This window comes from Ascaphus truei, chromosome 1 (genome assembly GCF_040206685.1).
Source record: "Ascaphus truei isolate aAscTru1 chromosome 1, aAscTru1.hap1, whole genome shotgun sequence".
NCBI classification, from domain to species: Eukaryota; Metazoa; Chordata; class Amphibia; order Anura; family Ascaphidae; genus Ascaphus; species Ascaphus truei.
Window position 1 is genome coordinate 233,642,540 of NC_134483.1, and position 22,633 is coordinate 233,665,172.

Genomic DNA, 22,633 nt, shown 5'->3' on the forward strand with positions numbered 1-22,633 from the left:
CCACTCAAGATCAGAATAGCTGAACATGCTAGTTTAATCAGAAAGAAGGACTTGATCCACCCAGTGGCCAGACACTTTTCTCAATATTGGCAATTTTTCTTTCTCTGCTATAGAGCATATGCCTTGTCATCCTAGGGGTGGCAATAGAGAAAATACTCTTAACAAGAAAGAGATGTATTGGATATACACACTCGGGACTCTCTACCCACTTGGCATGAATTGGGAGTTAAAACACTTCCTGCAGGGCTGAGTGGGATAGTTAGAGAGTATAGAGACTGTATTACCATATACCATGTGTTAATTATTATAGCTATTTTTGTTAATTTACTGCACCGACACACTTTATTCGAGCAAATACCCAGTATGTACCTGGCAGATACCTGGAATGCGCCGCTCCTCACCTTTGACAAGCCCCGTTGCGTTTGCCTTCCCAGCCTGGGTTCATGCCTGGCTGACGGGCGGCTGATCTGTTAAATGATAATGATTAGGATTTAATAGGCTGCAATGCTTCGCGTGACTACCAGATGGCATAAATTCATGAATTGTAATGCAGTATATATATATATATATACTGTGCAGTATTGCAGCCAGCGGGAATAAAATGCTTCAATCCCTGCCTGGAAAATACCTCAATGCACTCGGGCAGAAAACAGTCACAAACCTCAATACACCCGGGTATACCCGAATTCGTGGGACTAGCCGAGCTCGAATAAAGGGTGTCGCCAGTGTAGTTAGCTATTTTGTTTTTTTCCTTCTTATTCTTCTCCATTTTTATGATTATGCATATATACATAAGAATTGCTTTATTAATTTAGTTTATATCAATGCTTGAAATCACGTGTCTTTGTTTTTAATTGTTGTATATATGTGTTATTTTTTGTTACTGTTCTTACCAATTGTTTTTACACACAAGCAATTCCATTCAGAACATTCTGACCCAACCTCTTCGGTTCTTCTGATTTATTCATTCAAATCTGCTGGGTCTTAATTCACTCTGTCCAATCAGATTGGAGCTTGTTCTATTTAGGTCTGCTTGTGGGTCAGGGTTTTTTACTCTTTGATAAAGCCCCATGTCGGGATGAAACGCGCCAGAGTGTTCCTGTCTGTGATGTTCAGCATTCTGTTTCAATAAAGCTGATTTTATATTCTAAAGCTTGGCGCAGTTCAAGGGAGCAGTGACCATCTACTACTTCAACTTTACCTATATCTATACTGGATAGAGCACGCAGGGGTCTTACAATTTTAGCAAGGAGAATATTTATTCACCTTTCCAGCGCAAGCGGAGGCGCCATCCATTTGAATCCTGGAACGCGCCGGAGCGCATTGCTGCTGGGATACAGCTGGGGTGCAGCCATCCATCAGTATTGAGACGGCTTCTTCACCACTGACGAGCACGGACCGGCTGCGGGGGTAGTGAGGACACCGGTAGGGTAAGGGCAGCAGTCTGTGTAATTCACTTTGAGCTTACAAGTGGCGTGCCTGCGGACATGCCACCTTATACCTTTAGCACTTGATCTGCATTCTAGCCCCCCTTCCGGTATTCAGTCCCCATACGCTACCCCTTATCCATCATTCATTACCTTAATATACTTGCAGTGAGACCCCTTCCCTTGTGGACTTTGGCATTGGTTGCAGGTATTGCCAACTACCTACAGTACACATGGTTTTGTAGCATCGGATTCATTGGGGTTTATTCCCCATTTTTTTTTATATTAGCTAGGCAGTAAGATGAATATTGAAGTGTACAGTACCTAGATAGGTACACAGAGAGAAGAAATCCTATATGGTGCACTCCACTGCTCAATAAGTATCTAAATAATGATACTTTATTAGAATATAAAACGTAACATTGAATGCATCAAAGTTTAAAATAACAAAAAATATTCAATTTGGAGATCGTTCCTCTACAAGGGTACTGATTCTTGACTCTTTGGGGCATATGCACTCAACCAGTGCACTACCGATTGGGTTGGCATGTTCCTACTGCACGCAATGAAATTGTTGTAAAAACGGTATTCACAAAGAAAAATCACAAGTAATGCTAAATCATACTAATTTCTGTCTGATTAACGAGCGAAATGTCGCTACAGCAGTCTGGCAGAGCTGCACAGGCAATCCCATGCAGTAAAAATTAAATAAACCTTTATATGCAAATCGGATTCCTATCTCGGGTGGCGAAAGAAGAATGTGAGTGTTTCACCCGCGATTGGAATCTTGAAGCTTTGTGAATAGCAGCTACTGGCAAAAAAAAAATCAATTTTGGGCATTTTTTTCAGCTTGCTCACGGCTTGTAATAGCAAGAGTGTTAATGCTGGTTAAAAAGACGTTTTTAAGTGATTTTGCCATGTTATCGAAGCTTTGTGATAGCTACACTGGCAAAAAAGCTTGAAAAGTGCATGTACCAATCGTTAAGTCACATCAAAGTTTAATGAATAGGCCCATTTGGCTACTTAGCCTTATAATTTATCTCAGTCGGTTTTAGTAGGGTGACATCACCCTTTCTAAATGCTTTTTTCATCTCTGTTTCCGCTAATCCCCAAAAATCCATAACTCTCTTCACCACTATATACTGTGCTAATACACAGGGAACTTAATTAATAACACCAGAGAGCCTTCACAGGATGTTCATCCATACCAGGGCTGAATAAACGTTGCTCTGGATAGCTTCCTTGCAGTGATTTGGCTGCCTCTGTTAGGACATACTGTACTGTACATGCCACACATGGTTTTTCTGTGGATTTTTTCTCACTATGGAGCAGAAGATTGATACATTACCTGGCTGAGTAAACTCTTCGTTGATTCTCAGAACTCCCACTACCATCAGACTAATAGTTCTAAAGTAGTCCCAATATTTTAACTCTTTGTCACCTTGATGTGAAGCATGCATTTTTTTGTATGTGTGTGTGTACCAAGCTGTGGCAATTAAGAAATGATGTAGTGATTTAAACAAGTGTTGCAGTGATAAACCAAATCTATCAATAAAACAATATTATTAATTCATAAAAAAACAATGTGCATAACATTTTTATAAAATAAAGTCCAATGTGAAAAATACAAATAGTGAAAAAGTCTTATCTTTGAAGAAAATTATGACAAAAGTTCTCAAATTCTTCGTATAATTTGCAGAGGAATCCAGGCGTGTGCTGCTCTCCTTCGGGGATATTCCACCCCCCCCCCCTTTAGTACATGCAGAGACGAAAAGAGGAAAGTGCAGAGAACGCCAATAATGTCATTCCATTTTTTAAAAACATTTAAAAAACACAGATAATCATACAACTCAAATTTGTTAAGATATATAAAGGCATTCACACTTTTTTAGGGAAGTGTGGCATCCGCTGTGGCAAAGCCGCTTGTCAGATAATGTCCTTCTAATTCTCCTGCTTGTCTCTTTGGGGCGCGACCACTAATGTAAGTGCAGCTGCCTTGTGATCCACCTTTCAGACCGTCTCCAAGTAGGTGCTGGCAGAATGTGGAGTGTAATAAGATCTAATGGGAAACAGCTTGCAAAAATTAACACTATGCATTTTGTCATTGAAAATCACTTTATCAGCTTTTTCCTGATGAAGTTCGCCAATCTGATTTTTTAAAATCATGTGACATCTTAAGAATCCAGATCTCGATAATAGGGGTGTTTCCATTACTGTACTGTATGTGTTGGGGGGAGGGTTTGTTGGGGTATAGGGGATGGGTAGTAGGGTTATCATGTATTGCCATTGGGGTTTTCTGTGCTCTAATTGAGGGCATAGGTAACCACAGGGGCAATCAATGTGTGTATTGGCTAGTATTGTTTGTTGTATTATATTTTAATGTTTATTGGGAGTAGAGTGGGTGGGTCACGGGGGTAATAGCCTTGGGCTGGGTGGTTAGGCCACTCAAGAGGGTAGTTGGGGGGTTAACACCACTAAGATAATGAAGGGGTAAACCCTCCCGAAAACTTCCTGGTAGGCCTAAACACCCACCCTGGGGCAACTACCACCTTCACCCACCCCTCTTCCCTCACTAAATAAGTATTGAAGCATGGGGTCTCAGGAGTTGAACCACATTCATTTCAGCCTGTGAGGATCAGCCTTCGTCCCCGCCTCTGTGACGTGACCCGTGATGAGATGGGTGATGCACGCCACGCTACCAGGCTGGGGACCACCACACGGACCATGTTCAGGCTCCGCCCCGTGATGTCATTGGTGATGTGCAACGCACGCATGTTATGCGTAGGCGCCGCGTTGTCATGGGTACATGAGGGGTTAATTTCATCTCCACTTTTTCTTCACCTGCACTTCTCCCTGCCCCTGCCTATCAGTGGACTGAAAATGTCTAAGGGGCAGGTTTCATTCATTACCCTGCATCTTTCTGCTATCCTATCATTGGCTGCCTGTTCTTTAAATGCTCAGCCAGCCCTGCTTCAAACTGGCTGAGCATAAACTTCGGTTTGTGTAACTACTGTAGTTTTTGCCTCAAACACCCTGTTGCCCTGCTATTGCCTTGTCTGGCCTTGTCATGCTTCTCTTGCTCCTGTTTGACCTCAGCTTGTAACTGGACCTCCGCCTTCTCTGACCCCTGGACTCAGCTTGCATTTGGACTTCTACCTTCTATATTCCTGGACCACAGCACCGCTCAATGACTATCCGATCTCTCCTACCCTGACCGGGCTACAAGACCTTCACTCTGCACTCTGGACTTGGTTGCTCGGTTGCAGGTCGGTAGTTACTAACATCCCCACCTCAGCCTCGTTCTCCTGTTCTGTTTATGGTGTGCACCTGTTACACCAGAGTTGTGATTGCCTGCACAGAGGTGCACAGAGAGAGGAATTGATTACATCTACTCTCACGGCCCGTCCGTCTCTTACAGACTGATGCAGCCCGATAGGATTCACACTGTGGGAGTCCCATTCAGAAGCAGGGAACCCCGCTGTGTTAATCCCGATTGGCCATTAGTCTGGTCACGGGGATTCGTGAGCACACTGGATCAGGACCATACCCTTGGCAGATTCCGCACCGACTGTGTGACCAACCATTGTGCTACATCTGTAGAAGATGTTATATCTGTATGTAACCAATTGAATGTAAAATTTTATTGCATAAGGGTTATGGGTTCAATTGGTACAGTTAGGTTGAGAGTTTGGGATTTGGAAAAATGTATTTTGTTATTTGAAAGCTCTGCAAACAAGTTGATTTAATTAATCAGATTTGTTTGGATATGATTGGATTAGTGAGGAATAAAAGTAGATCATCTGCAGTATGCAGCATTTTATGATAAGTATTTCCTATCGTGCTCACTATCTCTTTAGTGGACCTTATTCTGTTGGCTAGTGGTTCCATAATAATAGCAAAGATCAGTGGGGAAAAAGGCCCCTTTAGTTCTTTTTTAAGTCTTCATCATCCCCCTCTCCTTCTCCATATATTATATTTATACGTATAAATAAAGTGTCACGGAGACCAGGTTTATCAACACCTTTTTATACGGGGATCATTGATTGAGCAAAGCAGAGGTAAAATAAATTGTAATTTATTTCAGGAAAAGACATACACACACTGTAAGACAATTTACACAGTTAACACACTTACTGGGAACGGGGCTAACGAATAAAATAATCCTTGGAACGAAATTCACAAAAATGACCTCTATAGGAGCCCTTTCCAATGGCAGTCGCAACTGCTACGTTCTGAAAAAGCGGGACTTTGAGAAAATTTACTCACTCAAAATCTTTGAAGCTGGCTCGCGTCTATTTAGCACAGAGCATCTTTGAATTTGCCGCTGTTGGTTTGTTACGTGGAATCTGCGCTCCTGATTGGCAGCAAGGTTTCTTATGGGTTTCAGTGTCCCATTCACAAACCTCTACAGCCTATCAAAGCGTGGGAATTCTCCTGCCAGACATTCCCCGATTAGCCAGTATTGTAAAGCCAGGTGGGCACCTTTTTTCATTCTTCAAAGCATGAGCCAACCTGGCATCTCTGCCACTTTGTATACTGAGCCCACCCACTGTCCAGGCTCCACAGAGTCTGGGCTCTGGCAAATGGTGGCCCATGATGCTTGTACTCAAGCAAAACTGCAGTGTCCCTCCTTTTCTAACACCTGGGCATCCCTGAGGCTTTCAAGTCCGGACTCCGAACATACCCATAGGCACCAAGCTTAGTAGCCATCTGGTCCGTCGGAATCCATGACTTGGAAATCCCACAGTTTATTCACAGGTTATCAGTACATATACCTATTAAATATAACTCTTTAATAAAATATACTGTCCTGTATTTTGTGTGATAAAAATGTGTAAGTCCCTGTTCTGGTGTCAGGGATGGAGTAAGGGTATATATTGTCTACACTCACTAGCCTCATACTTGGCACACTCTAGAAATAACTTTTAAACTTTTTTCACACAAAAACCACTCAGCTCTCATATAGCGGGAGCATCCCCTGAACCCCTATACCAGGTTCAGGGCACCTAGGCATGTATCTGGGCACAATTCCTTATACTAGGGATTCCCCTGTATGTTGCATGTTTACATTAACCCCTTCATGCCCTGTTTCCCTTGTCTGGATTATGCTGCAGCAGTAATCCTTGCGGTGAGTCGCAAGAACATTTTCAGGGTTGGAGTTTGCACAGAGTAATATGCTTGGCTGTATCAGAGAATCTCACTCGATTCTCGGATCCAACTTTTGGGAAATCTCATAACTCCGGAACCCCGATACATAGACACATTCTGTGAAGACTTTCTCCGGCAAACTCCCCCTGACACCTACAGGCTAGAAATCTCCTGGTCCCAGCACCCCGAGAAAAGCAAAACATAAAAAAAATCTTTAATGTCGCAAAATTTGCACACAGTCACAGTAATGCATTTCTGACATCTGGGTTAAGGAGCTGACACTCTAGGACCTAAACACACAGATCAGGGGTACCCAAGTGGGCTGAACCTTTATTAGTGAGCCTGGGTACCCCTTCACCATTACACCTCCCCCTTAAGATGGAGGCTCAGTTCCGACCACCTCGCCCGGCAGTTTAACTAGCCTGACACATCTTGAGGTTGCTGACTCACTGGGATTGTCCTGGTCGACATTTCCATGTTCACTGCCTCTCTTATGCTGAATGGGAAAGTCAATTTTTTTTTTACATGACGTCACTTAAAGGGAATGATGCCAGTCAATCAGAATGGCTGTGCTTCATTTACCTTTAAGATGACTTCACTAAATCCAAGATGGCCGGCGTCACATGTATTTCAGCCAATCAGAGTGTGGAATTGCGGCTTCGTCTCGTCATCTTAAAGGCAAATGAAGCACAGCCATTCTAATTGGCTGGCATCATTCCCTTTAAGTGACGTCATGTAAATTTTTTTTTTAAAGTCGGAACATGGTTTGAACAGCCAATCAGGTGGCTGTTAACCATTTTGAGGCTAAATGTGACGTCACACGCCCTATTTAAGGCCGTGACGCCTCATTTGAGCCCAAGAAGATGATGAGACAACATCGGTTGGGATTTACCATGGGTTTTTTTTGGATTGACAGATGAAGATAGAAGATAAAGAAGATCAAGAAATGGTGACAGATGAAGATATAAGAAGGTGATTAAAGAAAGAAAAAAAGAAGATTTGGGTACCTGATTCGGATCTTCATGGCGGATGGCATCGGATGCTGTTGGAGGCCTTCAAGGTACGTGAGCTTCCTGTGACCCCGGGAGTCGGAGGGCCACTGCTTCTAATGGTAAGTAATATATTGAATGTTTGTAAATGTCTCTTTTTACAGGTTTCTTCATTGGATGTGTTTTTTGATTTTTTTGGGGAGGCACATTGACCGATAATATATTAATCTGTACCACTTTAGGGTACAGATGAATACATTATTATGACAATATTTGGGGGGCATTTGTGGCTTGGTATTGCTATTGTTTTTTTTATTTCAATTTCTTATGTGGATGTGATTGTTTGTTTTTTTCCTGCTTAATGGTAATAAAATGTTTGCGATTGGTGTTCGTTTGTAGTTAATGTTGTATTATGTTAGCAAATGCGTTTTATGGTTATTTCAGATATTGTTTGAATTTATTTCTTTGTCTTTTAATGATTACATTCATTAATGTTGTTGTAATTCATTGGTTTGATTGGTTAGTATTACTATTCATTTTGAGTTGGTTTAGGAATTAATTGGTTTCATTGGTTAATGGTTTAATTAATTCATTGTTGATGTTGTTACTGCTTGTATTCATTGAATTAGCTGGCTTCTGTTTTTATTTACTTTATTTAGGTATGCTAATGCAGTGTTTAATAATGGGAAAATAATCTATTATCATATCTGGATAATAGTAATTTTGCACATTATTGTACTGTATGTGTTAGGGCGGAGAGGGGGGGGGGGCGTATATTGATGTTTGTTAATTGTTTTTTTAATATACATGTGTTTCATAGTGTAGATGTGCAGGAGGTCTCCGGAGTTGAACAGCATTGGTTTCAGGTCCAACGACCCCCTACTTCAGGAGATACAGGCCCCGTTATGGGGTGCCGGTATCCCCTGCACTTTCAAGCGTCCGCGTCACGTGACATTGAAATTCTGCAGGGAATACCGGCACCCCATAATGGGGCCTGTATCTCCTGAAGTAGGGGGTCCTCGGACCTGAAACCACTGCTGTTCAGCTCCGGAGACCCCCTGCTCATGTACACTATTATTCAAATGTATTTATTTTATGTACGATCGCCTGTAACAGCCTTGCATGGAGATGGCAAATCTCCATGCAAACGTTACATGCGGCTTTTTTTTCTAGCAGCTAGCGTACGTGAAGTTTAAAAACGGTAGTCGGGGGGGAAAAAGCAACACTTACGCTGTGGGTGTTTTGAGCACGTACGTTAAAAAATGGGCTCAAGACCTTAGTGAATCGCGTCCCCGGCCTCACTTTTTAACGGACGTGCTTTTTTTGAACATCAGAACGCAAACCCATTGAGCTTAGTGCATAGCCCCCACTGACTGAAAACAATGACACTGAGTTTGAAGCAGGGGAGCCTGTTCCAAATCCCAGTCTTAGATCCTTGTGACTTTGGGCATGTTACCAAAAATGGATTGTAAGCTCTACAGGGCAAGATTTGTGTTTGCAAAAATAAATCTATGTATAGCGTTGCATACACTGTCAGCGCTATACAAGAAAAAACTATTATTATTAATTAAAAGGGTCATTACTAAAAGACCAAATTGGGCAATAAGCAATATAACTGCGCTGAAACTGAGTTAACCATTTAGTTTTTCAGAGGGGCCAAGGTACCAGAGTGCGCCCATTAGGCCTGAGACAGAACAGGAGGAGTGCTCTTCTATTTCCCTGCAGTACAGATTGCATTCCATACTCCATTGGATCACAGAGGTCTAGTCTTCCCTAGATAACGAGCAATCAAAGGGCATGATGTACCCACTATGTACTGGCCACATCTTGGGGCACCCAAATGGTTTATGTCCATCCCCTTTTCTCCATTGCATAGGTAGTGTAGACCAAATAGTACCAGTACTATTTTAATAAACTTGAATAACTTTCTGCATAATAAATAAACTCCTAATAATGTTATAGCGTTTCAAGAACACTTAAGGAAACTATACCACCCATATGACCCCTCTTTAAAAGATTCCCTTAGCTAATCCACATTATTTTCAGATCCCAGGACTGCCTGGTTCCCGACTTACTTACCATCAATATAACTATTCAGTCCCATTGGTCATGTGAGTGAGTGGGCTTCTTATTGACCCATGTTAAACTGGAGATTTAAACCACCTTTCGCCAGTAAGTATTTTAGGAACCCAGGATCCAGGGAGGAAATAACATGGTTCAACTCTGGGGACCCAGTGGTTCCCAGACGTTAAAAAGGAGGGTTATAAAAAAAATGAGCGTTATAATTTTCATCACAATATATATTACACATACTTATTTTATACTTTGAGATCATTTGTTTGTTTTTCCAAAAATAAAAAGGTCTTTTCAATGCAAATATTTTCTCCTGGCAGTATTACGGCTGGTGGTTTTTCTTAATGTAAAATATTTGTTCTTGGCTGTTGAGAATATCATAATAGTTAAGTGATTTGGAATTCTTGTACACACTCTTAATTTGAGTTGCTGTAAGCTTCAGTCAGATAAACTTAGGGACATACTTCTCTTTTGAAGTTTGGCAGACAAGGATGGATATTTCTGCCAAGACTGGAAAAAAATTGTCACTTAATTTTTGAGAACCACATAGGTGGCATGTCACTGGGCTGTTCAGTTTCAGATTTATTTTCAGTAGAATAATTAGGAAAACTAATTGGATTTAATGTTAATGCTTCAGGTTAAATATATATGCTTCTGTGGAAGTAGTATTATCCTTATCACTATTAAAGTGTCAGTCCATGTGTTATGAGAATAGTAATATAAAGGTTTGATTTTCTGTGCAGTATGGCAGCGAAAGTGAGCTGCCCTGTTCTTGCAGGGCATGAGTTAAACTTTTCTTTGCTTTTCTTCAGGTTCACGTTTAAATTTGAAGTTTCTAGTAATCAAAAATTAAGGAAATACTTTTTTTTTGCTCAAGAACTGAATATTTTAAAATGACAAGATGGGTGGTATTATTATTATCGTGAAGTGGCAACACATTCTGCAGAGCTGTACAATGGGATACACAGTGATGTTTATTACAAAAACATAAACAGTTACATATAGGTGAGGACAAACATGCACACACAGATGCAAAGAAGTAGCGAGGGCCCTGGTCGTGAGAGTTTACAATCTAAAGGGAATGAGGAAGAATGTTGGAACAAGAAGGTTAAGGTGGCTGCTCATTGTAGGATAAGGTGTGGCTCAGATTAGACTATGGCCCATTCTTTCAGGTGAAGCCATTAAGGTTTTTGTGGCAGGGGATTTAACATATGCTGGACATTCAAAAAGTACGGTGTTACAGACAGCACTCCTAAGTAGAATATAGAGTTATAAACTGACCGGTGCACGGGAACAATAGGAGGGAACCTTAACCCTCCCAAAGGCAACAAAGGTAATGTCCCCAGCACTCTTGAGAATAAACTGAATAAAATGCTGAAATATGCCAAAAAAATAGATTGTATTCTAATAGAAATGTACAATAAAGGATATATATATGTAACGAGTATTCCCCCCCCCCCACCCAATCGCATATAGTGTGTGTGTGCGGGGAACCTAATGTTACCTGGTGTGGTGCGTTATACCTGTCAGGCTCACAGGAGGCCTGAGCCTCTGCTAGTGAGAGCCTGGGGTGAATCTCTGGAACGTTCTCGTTGGTCAGTGCCTCCACCTAAGTAGGATTCTATAGGAATGTAGAATGGGCCTAGCATAGGAACCCACCCAGAAACCACAAGTACACCAGGGTTATGGCTAAAAGGTTTACTGAACGAGCAAATAACACAATAACATCACATAGCAACACAACACAGAGTATCATACTTTCACAGGGCAACATCATCAGTATGCACAACGATATATATGCCACCCTCTGCCACTAGCTGGCAGCTATAACCTTGCCCCTAACTGGGCTATAACCTCCTTACACAGTATACCAAAGTCCTTGTACCCAAAGTCCCAAGAGTCCCACAACCCCACCCACGTGTGGAACAGCGCTGCCCACTAAGATGAAGTGTATAGGTGGTGCACTTGGTGACTTGGATAATACCTGCCCAGTGCTCCTGCTACCGGGTGCACAGATGACCTTTGCTTGGAATCCCTTGCTCCAGGAGATGATCCAAGATGCCTCCGCCTCAACGGGGGGTGGCTCCCGCATGGAGTGATCCACCTTTATAATGTCTCTTTTCTCTGCTAATGCAGAGGATGTATTACCTTCACAGCAATTGCCAGGATAGTCACGGTTCCTGGCTGGACCCTCACTTGTCTAGGTTCTACAGGACCCGGTTCCTAGTCTAAGGGGAGTCCCTGTAGTAACCCCAAGCTGAGGTGAGTAGGGCCTAGCTGGGGGCTAAGGGGAGACTTCAGGCCTAGTGCAGGAGGCTACTTTCCTCCCTGCACAAACACACCCTCGCCTCTCTGTGTCCCAGCTCCTAACTGACAATCCCTGTCTTCACACAACATTGTTGCAACTTTGCAGCATGAGAATCTGTCAGCCTTATTGGCTGTCTGGCTGCCTGTGACCAGGGTCAAAGTGCAGTTCCCAGAGGCTGCTGGGAACTGTAGTCCTTGGTGGCTCTCTTTAACATTGGGGCCTCGTGCGCGCTGTGTAATGGCCGCCGCCGCTGCTAACTGCGCATGTGCGAACTGGGGGATGTCCCTGACTATGGAGCGCCTCTTCTCACTCCCTGTAATGGCTGCCATATCGCATCTGAGGCTATACTGCACGCGCGCAAACTTCCGCGTATGCGCAAACGTACACAAGATGGCGGCGCCCTCTAGCTGATGTCACCGGGAGCCCCCGGTGACGCGATCACCCCTGCAACTGCCCTCACACTGTTGCAGGTGAGAGCGAGAGAACTGTATGTCTCGGGAGCCAGAGGGGAACTGGCTATATTCTCCCCCTGGTGGAAATACCAACGTCCCCGCTTGGAGGACATCACAACATAAGGTTACACAATCAAAATGCAGTGCATAGAAAGTATAACTTAACATATGTACTCTAACATCAATGGTACATAACATACTCACATCAGTGATACCCGAGGCCAGCTGAGTGTTAGTTGTTTGCTGAGACCAATTGTAGGGTGCCCCTAACTGATTGTGTGAGGGTACCTCACTTTGACTTTTGTGAGCCTCCGCAAACTCATGGTCAGGTGCTACAGTCTCCGGTTCCATACTACTTCCTCCCCCTGGTGGAAGGAATAGCACAGTGTCTCTTGGCCAGACCTTTACCCGGCCATCCGTGGCATGGATGCAGTAGGCCAGGAGGCCTTGACCCTTTCCGCGGTCCACCACATGGTGAATGGAGCGCTTCTTTTTGGGCTTAAAGGAGGCAAATTTCACGGTATCACTCACAACACAGTCCTTGTCCCTACGCACTTGGGAGGCTTCCACTGGGAAGCGAGCGATTAGCAATGTCTCCGTACTCAAAGTCTTTGTTACATCCTGCAGGGGGTAAAGGGTTGATACCTTACCACTGCGGTGATTCATGGTGGCCAACAGGTCCTCGGGGACGCTGTCAGTTCCCACCTCGGCTATCTTGGGATCTGTCCCCAGCACTTCTGGGGCAGTCCTCTCACTGTCTTGAAACTCGGGAGCATTGGATCCCAGTCCTGGGACCATTTGGGTTGGAGCGCACGGGCTCACACTCAGTTCAGTTATGGTAACGGTTATGGTGTCACACGGGCCTACTGTCAGGTCATGAGCAGTCTCACCTCGGGCACACGAATGTCCAGCAACGTTCTGCTGCTCAGCATGAGCCTTAGTTGGGGCCTTTTCCACGGCCTCCTCCATCGGAGCCTGTGGGGAGTAAGGAGGTTCCTCACCACTACGCTGGCTTGCGATGGGTTCCTCTTCCTCCGATCTCGTTTCTGGATGTCCCTGCGACACACTGGGAGTCGCCACGGCTGTGGGACTCTTCCGCGGCTCCAGTCGCACCAGTGCTTGCTGTCGAGGGATGTCGATGTGCAGCGGGCCCAAATCACAGGTAAGCCGCTCTGCCGCTGTAGTGGCCCGCTGGTAGGCGCATCACCACTGATGGTTGGCTGCTGTCATGAGTAGACAAGGATGGGGGTAGGGACACCTCCGCAGGGGAACTGCGTCGGGGCGCCTCACATTTACTGGTGGCAATCGGCATGAAGCAGTCCTGCTCCAGCGTTACCAGTGGTAGCGATCTCCATTCTCCTTGGGCAGTCACTTTACCCTTCGTTGATTCCGTCATCTGGGGTTCCGGTTTTGGAACCGAGTCTGGAACCGGATCTGGCGCCGTCTCTGTCCTCGGGGCTTGGTACTCCTCAAGCGTAGGCAGAAAAGGGCTAGACACGAGATGGTTTGCTCCGTTCACAAAGAAAATAGCTCCCCAAACAAATTATTTTCCCACGAATACACAATCAGGGCTCAAACACCTCAAGCTGGTGATCCCGTCAGTGGATACTTCCCAGAACCCTTTAGGCAATGAATAATAGGCAAAGTCCATATCACCCTTCCTCACTTTATGCAGACACGGGCACAAAAGATATGGTTGACTTACTTTCCTCGCTTGCCATGCCCCTGGTAGCTGAGGTTGTGGTTTACTGCATCTGTATCTTTCTTAGAGGGAACTGAAGTTGCTATTGGCAGTTCACAGTGCTCACTCCCCCTGGTGGAATTTAGAGAAGGGGCGGCACACTCTTTCAAGGGGTGTTTCTGGCTCTGCGCTGAGTCACTCACATCACAGGGGAGGGGCTCTGATTTTCGTGCCAAATCCGGACAGATTTCTGCGACACTTTTCTGTGCAGGCTGGCAGTCAGCAGCACGTGCGCTCTCCTGACATGGCGGGAGATGTCATTTTAGGTGTGACTCACTTTTTGCATTCCCTGATGAGAAAACCTCCATTTTGTGCACAGTCCCGTTAACTACGCTTGGGCTTTCTGCATATACAAGGGGATAGCCTTCTGGTGGGGCACCTGGGGCTGATAAAGTCCAAGGGCCATTTTCCCTGCATAATTCCTGACCCGCCGCTATCCATAGGCTACTCCACTGGACAGTGATGTCAAACCTTTGCTCCGTCTGCTTCCACCCTTGATCTAGGCCCAGGAGTTTCACATATGATTGGAACTGTTTACTGTAACGTATGGATAAAACCAATCGCATAGCCATGGCAAGAACACATATAACACATCAATCAACCGCTTATACTCTAGCACTAGTGGCTCGGCCACCCTCATAAGGAGAAATGTCACTGTCCCGTCACCGCGTGCCCCCACACCGTGTCCATGTAACTGTATTATGTATATTGGCTCAGTCCTTTGGCCACTCCACTTAGTGTCCCCAAAGTGTGTTCCCTAAGGCAGGATCAGCGCCTGTTGACCGGTGTTGGTGCACTTTAGTAAATACCTTCCGGTCACTGCGGTGACCGGTAACAACTTCAAAAAGGATCCGCCGATCCAGCGCAGTCTCTCCGATTTCACGATGCACAGCAGCCTTGTCCCAGACGACTAGCACCAACCTCCGCTCCGCACGCTTTGTTCCTATCTGCTATACAGTAAGGGCTGATGTAGCTATCACTACAGGGCGTCCTTGCAGCACCACAATCTACTGTGACTCCGGGAATATCCTGGGGCCTACGGTGAAGATCTAACCTAGGCAGGTGGGTCACAGACCCCCTGCACCCACACTACCTCTTCCCTTGCTCCTCCGGTGCCCTCTGGCTAGCGTGGTCTCTCCCCTACGCTTCCCTTTCCTGCCTCCCGCGATCCTGGCCCTCCTATTCGCTCCCTGGCGTCAGGTGACTTCGCTAAGGCCCCTGGGAGTTGTAGTTACTGGCTGAGCCTCTTCCTTATTGTGCAACCGTTCGCACACTTGCACTGCACATGCGCGACCTCTCGTTGCTCTGATAGTGCTCCTAACTATTACGCAACAACATGGCGGCGCCCTATGCTGTCGGGCCACCGCGGAACCTTCCAAACACTACACCTAGAAACACGCTGCAGCGAAGAGAAGCAAACTAAGACATCCCTACATACATATATATTATATATGCTCGGCCCTGGGTCATTGCGAAAGCCTAGTATTTAAAGGGCGGAGATCCAATCACAGGGAGGAGGTGTGTGAGCATTCCTCCAATGTCGGAGCACAGGGCTGAAGTAGCAATGAGAGGCAGCAGATGTGCCATTGATTGCCAGAGGAAGCCTTTGAAAACTGCAGAGGTCTGCAAGGCTAGAATCAAAGCCAGGAGCGGATTCCTTACAGTGTCCACTTAGGTGCACTGTAACAGGGGACTTATCCCTGTTCACAAATGTGCCTCTAATCAAGCAGTGTGGTGGTTAACTGCTGGTAGGCAATTAACTAACACCACCTGGCTGATTGCAGGTGGTAGGAAAAGCCTGCCTTTGAGACAGGAAGTGGAACTCCTTAGCTCACACCTGAGCTGAACTAGGAGACAGAGCAGAGATTCCTTAGTCCACAACTGGGCTGAACCAAGGAAGGACAGATGTCTTGAGTGACAAGCTGACCACAAGACAAAGGGGACAAGATTCTAACCTGGAGCCTGACATTGCCTGTGCACACAAGGGTGTGGTTCCAAGAGAGCAGAGAAGCTTCCCCTACAGCAGCCCAGCTAACATATAAGACTTTTCGTATAAGACTATTATCTATGTCTATGTGTATTGATAAATGTCTCCATGATTTGGGGCTGGTAAATAGCTTAGCTAACCAACCCAGTCAGAGATGGCTGAGCTACATATGTAGATAGTCTCCAAAGCAGAGATAGGTTTTTTGTTTGGCTTATTCTCTTATGTTGATTTTTGCTGTGTTTAAAGCGACAGGCACAATAAAGCCTTGTTTTAATTTCACCTTAAAACAGTCTCCATTGTGTACCTCGGCACATGTCCTCCTACATATGGTGTCAGAAGTTTGGGATGAGAGGTGGTCTTTGAAGTTGGAAGGGACCGGAGATTTCCTGTGAAATTTCTTTTGTGCTTTTTGCCTACAAACAGCCTAAACAAAAAAATCTCATACAGCAGAGACCAGAGTTAGAGACACACCCAGGCAGGAAATCTACACTGCACTGAAACTCACAAAACCCCAGATGGACTCTTTTTCCCAATCCCAAGAGGAGAGAGAGAGAGACTGCTGAAGCAGGTAAACCTTATTTGCCTATCACAAAGTGTAATATGGTCATTGAAATAGGGGTTTTGCTTTCCAGCTATAGTCAGGGTTCAAGAAGTGAGTTAGCCCTTAAAAGGTATAGGTGTTTGTTGTTTTCAAATGATTCGCTGAAGCAGTGAATACAGATGGTGACCCACGAGCGGTACTGATTCTGCAAATAAAGGTTGTCACACCGCATAGGTCTACCAGCTGTGAATGGAGTAAAACAGGCAACCAAAGTGTGAAGAGTGAATGCCATAATACCCAAAGATGAGACTGAAAATTACTGAACTCAAGCAGAAAATCAAATTCTGTTGCTGAAGCGGAGGGATTGTACATAGCAAGTAAATGGTTTAACGCAAATGCCTTTGCTGAAGCCAGAAAACGGGCAGCTAGCAAGCATTGTATTTAAAGAAATAGAACCCTGGGAATTTAAAATGGCCACCCAGCTGAAGTCAAATACAGACTCTGTAAAAATAGGGAAGAAAATGTGTTCCTGGTGTAAAGAACCCCACCACATGGAGCAGTGTCCCTTCAGGCCTTATTCAGACGATGAGAGTGAATGCATGCACAGTAATGCTAATGTTGTAAAACTTACCCAAGGGAAGAAAAAGTATACAGAGAGACCTGTGAGCGCTACAACCTCTACAAGCAAAATATGCCCACCTGTAGGACTACAACCATTTGGGGTTCTAGCAAATACAGTGACAACAGTTGCAATAGCGCCTCCTGAGGTCAGGAAGAAAAATATACCTGATAGTCCCAAAATGGAGGACAAAATACAGCGTTCCTATAATGAACCCTACCCCACGGAAGAGTGGCCCTTCCAGTCCGATGAGGAGGAAGACATCTCTTATGGGTAACCCAAACCGAGTCACACCCTCAAAACACCCCAAGAATAGTGGGGGTGCCTGAACTCGGTACGAACCGAAAAGACCGCTCCCTATGATGACGAATATGATCGGCAGGAGAAAGAGCGGGAGCAGCGGATCACCGAATATTTCCGTCAGCTATTACAGTTGCAAGAAAATCCAGGTGGATCCAGTGACGCTGCTAAAATTTCAAATGAAGATGGAGACCCCAGTATCCCTGAGGGGACAGTGTCATCCAAAACAAAAAGGCAAAAAAAGAAAAAGAAAAGCGGTTCTTCACTTACCGTGGAAGGAACAGACACATCTGCAGATCTTGCAGAGGAAAAGGAGGTCCGAAATGCCCTGCAACCTAGAGAAAATGGAGAAGTTGTCCCGCGGATGACCGAATATCTAGAGGGCCCAAGGCAGAAGTCGTGTACCCCAAAGAAGTGTCTATCCGGTGCTAATAGTGAAAAAACCTCAACCAACCATCCCAGGGAAGCGGAGCCGGAACCGGTGAGTGACGATCCCTTTACCAGCCCTGGGGATGCCCTGAAGGTTGCCAGGCATGACTGTGATCGGCTACGGGAAAATAACGTGAAGCTACAGAAAGATGTGTTCACAATGTACTCTTTGGCCAGGACAGAATTGGACGATCTCAAGACTGAGCTAGATACTGCAAACTCTACTATTACCGCCATGGATGAAAAGCAGAGCCAATCTGATAAAATGATGGCTAAGCTGAAGCAAAAGTATGAGGAGGCACTGAAGCAGATGACAGTCTTCCAGCAAGAGGTTCACACTCTTCGCATAGAGCTGAATGCCTCACAACAGGAGGTCAACAGTGTCTGGACAGAGGTAGACGTATCTCAGAAGGATGTTCATACACTTCGCAGTGCACTGGATGCCTCACATCATGAGATCAACAGCTGCCGCACAGAACTGGAAGTCTCCAGAAAGGAACTTCACAGTCTCACTGAGGAGCTGGACATTTCAAAGAAAACTATCCTACATCTTAACTTAGATCTCAAAGTCTCTCAGAAGGAGCTTCAGAACCTAAACCTGGAGATGGAAGTCTCACGCCAGGAGACAGCTCGCCTCCAAGCAGATGTGCAAAAATGGAATGTGGACTGCAAGGAGGCCCTGAATAGTACAGAGACTGAAAAAAGAGAAAATATTAGATTAAAAAAAGAAAATTCTGAGTTGAAAGAACACGTCAAGGGAAAAAATGAAAAGCTGCACGAGCTTAAAGAAATAAATAAACTTTTGGAAGATGAAAAGTTTGAAGCAGAGCACCGATTGCAGAACCAACTGCAAGGTCTGCGTACGCACCTCCAGTATGCTGAGGAGAAGCAGCAAACGCTGCAGGAAGAAAAGCTGCAGGCTGCTAAAGAGGTACAAGCGCTGCAGGAATGTCTGAATACCCAGTACATCCCCACAGAGCAGTATATGGAGCTAAAGGCCACACTGCATGTCTTCAGAGCATCATTGGAGGTGGAGCTTTGATACCAGGTGACTCTGTATGAGAGGGAGCGTGAGAAGGCTCAGAAACTGGAGCAAGAGCTGGAAAGACAGAGAGACTGTTCCATTCCCTTGAGTCAGTACACCAAGGAGAAAACAGACGCAGCGGCAACCTTGATGACAAAAATTAAAGAGCTCCAGAATATGAAGGAGACACTGATACAGACTCAGAGAAAGCAAAGTGCACAGATAAATTCCCTGAGAAGAGACTTGCAAGACGCACTCAAACAGATTGGGACTCTGAAGACCAGTAACTTACAGATTACTCCAATACGGAAAAAGGTATTGGCTCTGCCCAAGCACCGGTATCCCACAGTAACTAATGCCCATGAGGACAAGGGTACAGTGAGAGTTGGGGACTACACGCACCTTCAAAACAAGATTACGAAGTTTGAGCCACCTAAGAAAGCACTAGCCAAACCTACAGCTGCGCAACAGGCAACAAACAGAGGTAGGAGTGCAGAATCAAAGCCAGAAGAATCCTTAGCTGAGGACGTAAAAACAAAAAACAAAACTGTGCGCTACTACCTAACTACCTATAAAGTTTAAATGTATAAATATATACAGTGCAGTGACTATACCATCAATTTAGTGATAAAAAATTTATAAAAAATTAAACCACAACTCCCACAGTGAGATAATTATACATTAAATATTAAGTGCCACATAACCGTGTTGGGGATAATGGCGTCTGCAGCTGTAAACGCCGGGGTGGCTCAGCACCCCACACACACTAAGAGAATGGAAACAAAAGAAAACAGCGCACAACGCCAAATAGTGAAGCAAATTCAACAATATATTATAGAATTAAAAAGGGGGTAATATATCTGCGTACATGAAAAAAGTTGGTAAAAGGCATGTAGTGTGTATCACACTGTTTACCACTCGGCAGCTGTTAACTGTAGAATCGGGTGCTTGCTTCCCTCTGCTGATGCAGCTCAGTTGATTCTGGGGCAGGACGTCAGTCTTTCACTCCCAAGGGGATTTCCCTTCATGCAGCCAGGTTCAGCAGCTGGTACTGGGGCTCGATGAAATCGCTCCTGCTTCCTGGCCGATATGAAGCTGCTCCTGTACCTCGGCAGGTGTATCCTCTGCACAGAGGTTAAAACGCAGCTTGCTGGGGTGCCCTCAGCGTGCCACGATGCCGCTCCGTCGCGGGACGCTGTGTAATGACATCACTGTCTACACAGCAGTGGTGGATTCAATAGGGAAGTTTGAACAGTCTTACAAAGTCTCTCACAAGTGTCCAAAACAGCACACAGGATGAAATAAAAACAGGACAACTTCGTAGAAGAAGTAGTTAATTCTACGAAACTAGTTGGATGTAACATTCTATTGCCTTATATCTGCTTACATTGGCCTTTGTCTATGTATTGGCCTGTCCTGTTTTTATTTCATCCTGTGTGCTGTTTTGGACACTTGTGAGAGACTTTGTAAGACTGTTCAAACTTCCCTATTGAATCCACCACTGCTGTGTAGACAGTGACGTCATTACACAGCGTCCCGCGACGGAGCGGCATCGTGGCACGCTGAGGGCACCCCAGCAAGCTGCGTTTTAACCTCTGTGCAGAGGATACACCTGCCGAGGTACAGGAGCAGCTTCATATCGGCCAGGAAGCAGGAGCGATTTCACCGAGCCCCAGTACCAGCTGCTGAACCTGGCTGCATGCAGGGAAATCCCCTTGGGAGTGAAAGACTGACGTCCTGCCCCAGAATCAACTGAGCTGCATCAGCAGAGGGAAGCAAGCACCCGATTCTACAGTTAACAGCTGCCGAGTGGTAAACAGTGTGATACACACTACATGCCTTTTACCAACTTTTTTCATGTACGCAGATATATTACCCCCTTTTTAATTCTATAATATATTGTTGAATTTGCTTCACTATTTGGCGTTGTGCGCTGTTTTCTTTTGTTTCCATTCCCTTAGCTGAAGAAGCTGAAAAGATAGGATGTTCTCTGGAAAGGGAGGTGGAGGTGCAACTCAGTCCCCAAGAAGCTGAACTGTCGACTCCGTTGTGTGGAGGAGGTGCAGAAAGACCGCTTCAAGAGCGGAAAACTCTAAGGGCTAGTCCTAACTGCTCTACAACTGTTGCCATACAGTTTGTCTACAAAAAGAGGAGTGCCCGACGCAACAGAAATCTCATGCGACAGAGGAGTGCTGATCTCAAGCACCTTCGGGAGGAGACAAAAATAAACTAGAGAAAGGGCTCCAATCCCAGTGGGACAGAGGGTTCTCTTCCTCCATCCACTCTCATTCAAGTCACAGAAAGATCTCAAATGAGAGTGGAAGGATGGGCTTTGGCCATGGTAAGCCCGAGCTTCCCACAAACAGGGGAGATATGTAACAGGGGACTTATCCCTGTTCACAAATGTGCTTCTAATCCAGCAGTGTGGTGGTTAACTGATGGTAGTCAATTAATAACACCACCTGGCTGATTGCAGGTGGTAGAAAAAGCCTGCCTTTGAGACAGGAAGTGGAACTCCTTAGCTCACACCTAGGGTGTGGTTCCAAGAGAGCAGAGAAGCTTCCCCTACAGCAGCTCAGCAAACAGATAAGACTTTTCGTATAAGACTGTGATGACTCAGGAAATTCCTTCCCTTCCTGGTCCCTCTCTCCCGTTTCCTGTTGCCCTTCCTTCTCCTTCCCAAGCCTCTCCTTTACCCTCCACTTCTCTTCCTTTGCCACAAAGCGTACCCCGCAGGTCTCGCATACCCATGTGGTCACTGAGTCCCTGCTATGATCCTCCCCGTTCCCTCTCTCCCGCAGTGCCCGCATCACCTTCCCCTGTGGTGACATCTGTCCCGTTGCCTCTTCCCTGCGTGGTACCTGCGGCATGGCGTTCCGCGCGCCTGGTGACGCGCCCGACTCGTGCGCTCCCACAGCCCATGGGGGCGCGCCCACGTGCCCCTCCGCTGACTCACCTGATCCCTCCGCTCTACCTTTGCTCGCCATCGCACGGGTGCAGGCCGCGCACGTGTTCCCCTCCTCTTGGCTTCCTCCCCCTCCTGCGGTCTTCCCTTGCTCCGTGCGGGCCGCTCCTGTGTTGCAGCCGGTGCGTGCACATCCCCAGCTTACAGGGGGTGCGCGCACAGACTCCCCTGTCTCCGCCTCCCAAGCCTTACAGGTCATTCCTCTGACTGCCCCTTCTGTCTCCTCCTCTTCTCTCCCTGACCTATCTCTACCTTCTCCCACTTCTCTCTCTACTCCTCCCCTCTCTGTCATTGGTGCACCTTCCTTTATAATCCCTGTCTGTCCACTTCTTCCCTGGCTTTGACCCCTGCTTGTCCTGGACTACTTTTCTCTCTGTATCCCTGTTAACCCTAATACGCATACTACCTCGCTTACCTCTGGCTTCCTAGGACCTGGCTATCCCTCTGATGACTCTACCCTCTGGACTCCTGAACATTGGCAAACGGACACGACTATTCTTACGGACATCCCCCAAGCGTTGCAAGTATACTCAAACAAATCTTCTTACAGGCCCAGCAACGCTATACCACACTCCGGGCTCGCTCCCTCTGCTGTGGGTGTGTGGTATCATACCGTTCCCACCTCAGTAC